Source organism: Camarhynchus parvulus, chromosome 2 (assembly GCF_901933205.1).
Source record: "Camarhynchus parvulus chromosome 2, STF_HiC, whole genome shotgun sequence".
NCBI classification, from domain to species: domain Eukaryota; kingdom Metazoa; phylum Chordata; class Aves; order Passeriformes; family Thraupidae; genus Camarhynchus; species Camarhynchus parvulus.
In genome coordinates, this window is record NC_044572.1 from 69,457,121 (window position 1) to 69,463,810 (window position 6,690).

Here is a 6,690-nt window from a genome sequence, read left to right on the forward strand (position 1 = left end):
CATCAGGCCAGCAGACTACACTAAGACCTTTTAACACAAGGTCTTGATTTTCCTTTTATCAGTATTAACAGACAGGGCCCAGTTTTTTATCCCATTGAGAAATGCCCAAAAAAAACCCCAAAAAAACCAAAAAAAAACCCAAAACAAACAAACAAACAAGCTGTGTGACAGTGAAGTTTTAAAAGCCTAGGAGAAATACAAGTAATGTTTGTGTATCTGGAAGGCTCACTCTGGTGAGGTATATTACCAGAGTTCAATTAGATTGTCTTTCACCTTTGGAGTCTTGTTCCCAGGAGACTGACAAGCTAAAATGGGAATACAGAGCTATTTCTCCAGCTTGCAACTAGCCACCAGCTGTTCATCTTCTAAATGTATTCCTTTTTCCTCTACTGCACCACCAAAACCTCCCTACCCTTTCTTACAGCACTCTTCGCAAAGGGCCAGTTCCAACCATCAGACTAAAGAAGCAAACATCAAGACAATGAATTAAGAGACTCTGCAGCACAAACTAGCAAAAAATCCCACCACCTTCAGTTATTATCTGCAATTCAGCATCAAGCTAAGATACATTAATACAGGCAAAGCAGCTCTCAGTCCTTTTGATAATCTTTTGGAACACTGTAAGAGCTACCTGGCAGGAACAGCAGTTTTTGCTGTCTCTCACTTATGCAACTTGTTATTTTCACAATGGAAGTATACTCTCTTAAAAGAGCCAATAACATCTTCCAAACCCCAAACACCCAATTGTGGGGGTTTTTTAGTTCTTATTTTCAATGTAGCACTAAATTAAACTCTCTAAAATAAACACATCATACTTATCTGAGATATGATTTGTTTGTTTCCATATAAAGTTCTCTTTCTATGTCTACAAAGTAAAAAATTGCAGTACCCTCCTGAATACTGGAATAATTTTGAACAAAAGTGACTCAACAGATTAAGAAGTTTCAAAAATTCATTTCTTGATTTGATAATACAAATGGTAACACCATGAAATTTACTTTACACCAATGCCTCAGGGTATCATCTGAACACAAAAATATTCAGAACACTTTAAAAATTGCTCTGCCATATCAGCACAATCAGCACACAAACAGTCACAGCACAAATTTTTCAAGTATTTTCACAAACTACTTTGTAAAATTAATCTCTCATTCTCCTATCGCAAGTGGATTTTCTCAGTTCTTATCTAAATGATGTGTCAGTAAAAATACTGCTTCCTTTAGATTCTTGCATAGAAAAAACCCATAATACAAGGAAATGTGCTATTATTTCTAAACATATTTTTGCTGATCACTGAGCCATTTTCCCACCAGAGACCCCATACCATGATGCCTAACACCATTCTTACTGGAGACAGGTGGAGAACAGAGCCACACTGATACCACTCAGCCCTCCAAGTGTGGCATGCAGCATATAACCACGCTCTGCTCGCCAGGTAGCGGGGAGCAATGCACAAAGCTGCCTCAGTTCCTCTGGAGAATCTGCTCTTTCCATGGGATTCATTCAGTCCCCACTAACTCCAGAGCTGTTAGAGGGGACAGATGTTTCCAAAACATGAATCCAACAAAATCCATGTTTACCTTCTGATTTCGAGGGGTGGTAGAACCACACAGCCCTTTTACAATTCCTGAATATTAAGTCCAGTAGTAATTAAACCCCAGAATAACAACACATGCTTGCTTCCATAAACACAAAAGATCGAAAGATGCTAACCACTCTGTAAGAACTAAAGATCACAGCTGCCTGTCCCAAATACTGTTAGGGCCACAGAAGGACTTTGCCACAAGATAAGCACAGAACACAGCAACAGTGTGGTGCTAACTCCAGACCTGGTGGAGGCAAGATCTGGTTAGCACACACTTGGTAATTCATCCAGACAAAAATTCCCAGTGTGGAAAACTGTGTAAAGAAGCTACTGCTTGTATGTATATCGCCAGTCAAAGGTCACCCCAAGTTATGGGACAGACGGCATCTGCCATCACCAAAGCCCTCCTCCAAATAGTTAAGCCACTGTGATAAGAACTTGAAATAAGATAATGGGTGTTATCTCAAACTGAGGAGGAGGTTAACAAAGCCAGAGGAGAAGAATGTATCACTGAAAATGGACACAAAGAATGCAGACTTTATGGGCCATGAGGAAAGCTTACTCAACAACTGTGCTGAAATCAGCTCTGACTGGGTAAAAATTAATTCCAGCAGGGGGAGATTGAAACCACCAACAACTCAAGAAACCCACCGACCCATAAGAAAAGACTCAGCATGTGCACTAACTAGTATTAGAAGTGAGACAATCATTTAACCAATAGAATAAGAGAACTGTGTGGTCAATGAACATTCATTCCTTTCTCTGCTAAGATATATAAATAGAGAAAAGTTTTGAATGACCTCAGGACCTCTATTAATAAAGCCTCTGTGTTGCCTTAGCTAACCTCAGGAGCCCTGTTCCTCTTGAGAACAGAACCCCCGAGGACCCGGCGTCGCTCAGGCGTGGCCGCAGGGCTATCTGCCAGCAAGCATAGGTGATTGTCAGCTCTAGTGAGATTCAGCTCAGGATTTCAGCTTGCTTGCTAGGCAGGGTTAGCCCAGGGCGAGAGGCACAGCGGACAAGAGAGAGCAGAAGAGGCAACCAGAGGTTCCACAAGATCCTGATGCGAAGAGGTCCTGGTCAGCGCTCGTTCTGACAAGTGGGCTAAAGTATGCCCTTTTATAGGATTTAGAAGGATTGGGTTTGAACCAATGACAAAGGGTTAAAGTCCTAACCTATAGGGTTACAGGGATATGCTCTAGGGTGGGGGTCAGGAAGTAAAAATGCTGTCTAATTCAAATCCTCCAAGGAGCCTTGCTTATGTCCATAGGGACTGCTACAGACCTCCACCACTGAGAAGCCATGGGTGAAAAAGGACCACCCTTTCCTTTTGGGTGGGAATGTCATTTGATCCACAAGTGGTGACTAGCTTCTACTCAGCCTCTCTCTCCGCCTCCTCTTTTCCATTTCTATCTCTCTACCTCAAATTCATTGTTAACTAAAATCCGTACTATCGACTTTGGCATGTGGTCTCATTTGCACCTTAATTTGGGCAGAGGCATCTCTCAATAATCAGATCTTAACACAGTCAGTCTCTCACAGCTGCAATACATTTTCACAGATGATAATGAAAAATTCAAGTTTACTGGGAAATAACACAAAGTAAACTCCTCAACTAGCTGAAAAAAGAAAGAGACAGTGCTTTTGGGAAAACAAAATTAATTATGCAGTTAGTTAGTTACCTTTTTCTCTTCTGTTCCAGGATCTGATTCACTGAATTTTTCTTCCTGAAAGCTTTTAGTCATCTTCATTTTCTCCACACTCTTAAAAAAGGCTGTTTTTTCTAGTCTGCTTGTGCTGAATTGTGTATTTATTTCTTCCAGCCTGTTAATCTTAAGTAGCTTCATACTATGTCCAGTTAATTTACTGTCTGTTCTCCTCTCCACCTTAGATTCGTAAACCAGTGAACACTCGTAACTTCTGATTTCTCCTCTTTCTTGGCTGTACAAAAGAAAGACAAATAAGAGACCTTAGTGTTATTCATGCATTTGACCTTAGAAAATTACCATGTTGCAGCACTTTATATTTCAACTCTCTCTCCTTATACTTGCTGAACCAAAACTCAGAGTATACAGCACTGCCTGTTCATAGAGACCATTCTACACTGAACACCAGATAAATCAAGAAGCCTACAAGACCAATATAATTGAATTCGTTCACAGAAACTATTTATTAGCTCTATAAAATCAACACCTGCTGCTGTTGCTGCATACCTTGCTTATGGAGCACTTCTGACTTTTTAGCCATCTCAGTGGTTCCCTGCTGCTCAACATGTTCTCCTTTCTGTTGCAGTTGCGGCAAATTGATATGCAAGGACCCTGCTATTAAATCCAGAAAGACTTTAGATACTAAACAAAGTAGTACAGGCCTGAATACAGGCCTTTTCTCTCTCTTCCCACCATCCTGTACCACAAAAATAGGTAGTTGCCAAAATGGTGGCAATTTCTGGCCCTCTGTTGAAGGCTGCAGAAGAGCACAGTCCTCAGCTGGGTTCTTCTCCTCTGCAGGCCCTTGTGATGTGTCTGGCAAGTACAGGATCACTGAGGCTTGTCTAACAGTAGGATTGGTTGGAAGGCAAGTCAAGCCTTCTCTGTAAAAGGCTTTTATTCCACAGCAAGGTCGTGGGTTCTCACCTCAAGTAAGCACTTGGTTACACTTGGAATATATGTCCTTCTGAACAACTAATTTTTTCAAAAGAGTACGCTAAAATTTCACTTAGCATCTCTTTATACACCCAGGAAATTGAGGACCAAAACATTTCTATTGCTGTTTTTGCAAACCTTCCTTCACTGTACTGGAAATCCAGCTACAAAAGAGCAGTGCTAATGCCTTAGCTCTAGAAAGCGGAATCTGTTAAATCTCATTACACAGCTCATAGTTCAACTTAACTCGCATAAACACCATAAATTTTATGGTGCAGTTAAGAACTTATATACAACCTTACAGTCACTGGCAGCACAGAAAAACAGCTTTCAGAGTACAATCAAAGACCCAATTAAATCAGCTATTTTTACCCAAACATCTTTCAACAGAAAATGTTCCTCAGTGTTTTGACCCCACATCTGTGCACATGCAGCAGATCAAATGTGTATCTATACCAAGTAACTGCTCTGTCCACAGTTAGCCCTCCAAGCTTCCCAGATGTGAAACATACCACGTGCTATCCCATGTGACACAAGAGATGGTTGGATAGTGGTGACATTTAAAGGTGAGGGACAGCAAAGAACCATGTAAGCTTGTAGTTTTCAAATAAGCCTTCCAGACAGACGCCTGCTACCATGTTGTTGTAGACTGTGCTGTTAATATGAGAGATGCAGGCACACCATCATGAGCCTGAAAGGCGTTCGTCAACTGAAGAAGCCGTGCATCCAGTATATAAAAATATCCAGTCTGCTGCATCTAGCATCTCTCACCAACTTTCACAGCTCTGACTCCCCTCCCTTTCTATCACCATCAGCTGAAAGAACACTTTATGAGATTTTCTTCCCCCATTTCTCAAAAGCAGATTTGTGGATTTTCTTAAAGGCTCTGAACATTGCAGGTGAAATACCCAACAGTTCAGTCTGACCATTGAGCCATTATTCCACGGATCGTCCGATCTACTCCACAGCAAGGGATGATAAGATGTAATTGAAAGCTGTCAGAAAAAACCAGGACATGTTTCCAGATGCCCTCCTGCTACCTCCATGTCTACAGCTACTCAAATCCTACAGCAATTTAGAGTGACCTGGCTGTGAAGACCTTGTGGCCTGACAAGACTTCAGCCAAGGAAAGCTGATTCAGGCTCTCCATAGCTCTCCAAAGAGCACATCATCCTCTACGCTTGATCACCAAATGTGGCCATCTATCTTACGAGAATGACACGTCCTAATTAAAGGACATGTTTCTTCAAGCTGACCAGTGAGTTAGTTATCTAGGAAAATATTAATGGGATGGCAAACTCAAATGTCTTACTGGGCTCTATTACCAAGCAGAGACTAGGATTGAGTCCAAATGTGAGTGTTCTCCACCATTATTATCTTAATACATCCCTGAAACAAAAAGCTGAACAATAGAATGTGAAATTTGTTTGCAAGTGCCTCCTCCAAAGTCCCAGAGAAGAAATCTCACTCTGGTCATGTGCCACTGAGCAATGGGAAACTATGACCTTCACATGGTGTGAAGCTCCATTTTCCCCTAAAGGAAGGTGAACACCTTCCCCCAGTCATCTACATTTCCCAGCTCTGGCCTGGGAGATCCTTTCTTCTACTTTTTGGGTCATCTTCAGCAAGCCAATCACTCACTCCAAGGAATATATCTTGCTTCATGAACCATTTGCACACTCAGAGACCACAAATGCCATAAAAGCATTGCTTAGCTGTAAGCACAGGCAGTGCATACCTATGGTCCTGCTGCTTTTTCTACCCTATAGCAGCAAATCAATATATTTGCATTATAAAAATATAAACAATATAGCAATTGTTTCTAAATCTGATCAGGAATAGAAATGGGCAGGCAAATAGGTATTAGCCGAAAAGTGGAACCCACAAACACCTCATTTCACTTTCAACATCTGGGTTTAGATTGTAATCCCTTCAGTAAGAACTAGGTTTACATGATGGGCTGTAAAGCACTTTGCTTCAAACTCAGTCCTTTGGTCTCCATCATCAGTTCAAATAAAAATTTTATTTCTGACCTGCTGGCCACTTTCTAAATGGCCATTTTCAAATTTTAAGCCTGGGGGTACTGTTAGCCAGTAGCCAGACTTGTTTACCTCCTAATACAGCTGACATTAGACTGACCTGAATTTTACAAGCTGGGAACTATTATGTCACGGTGTATAATTAAACCTAAACATATACTTTAAGAAAGAAAACAAGATGTAATGTGGAAAGAATTACCAATGGGTCAAGTTCGGGTCGTAAATTAGGATGCAAATGGTACCACTTACTGTGCCCATCTTTGAAATACAACCTGCCCTACATTCTGCAGAATACGAGAGTTCGGTTTTGAACCTAATTAAAAAATTAGTAATTTATTGATGGTTTTGTTTCACAGAGAATGACGTTTTCACATATTTCAATGAGAAACCAGGGGGATCCCAAGTCCAGAGACCTCGGCGATGT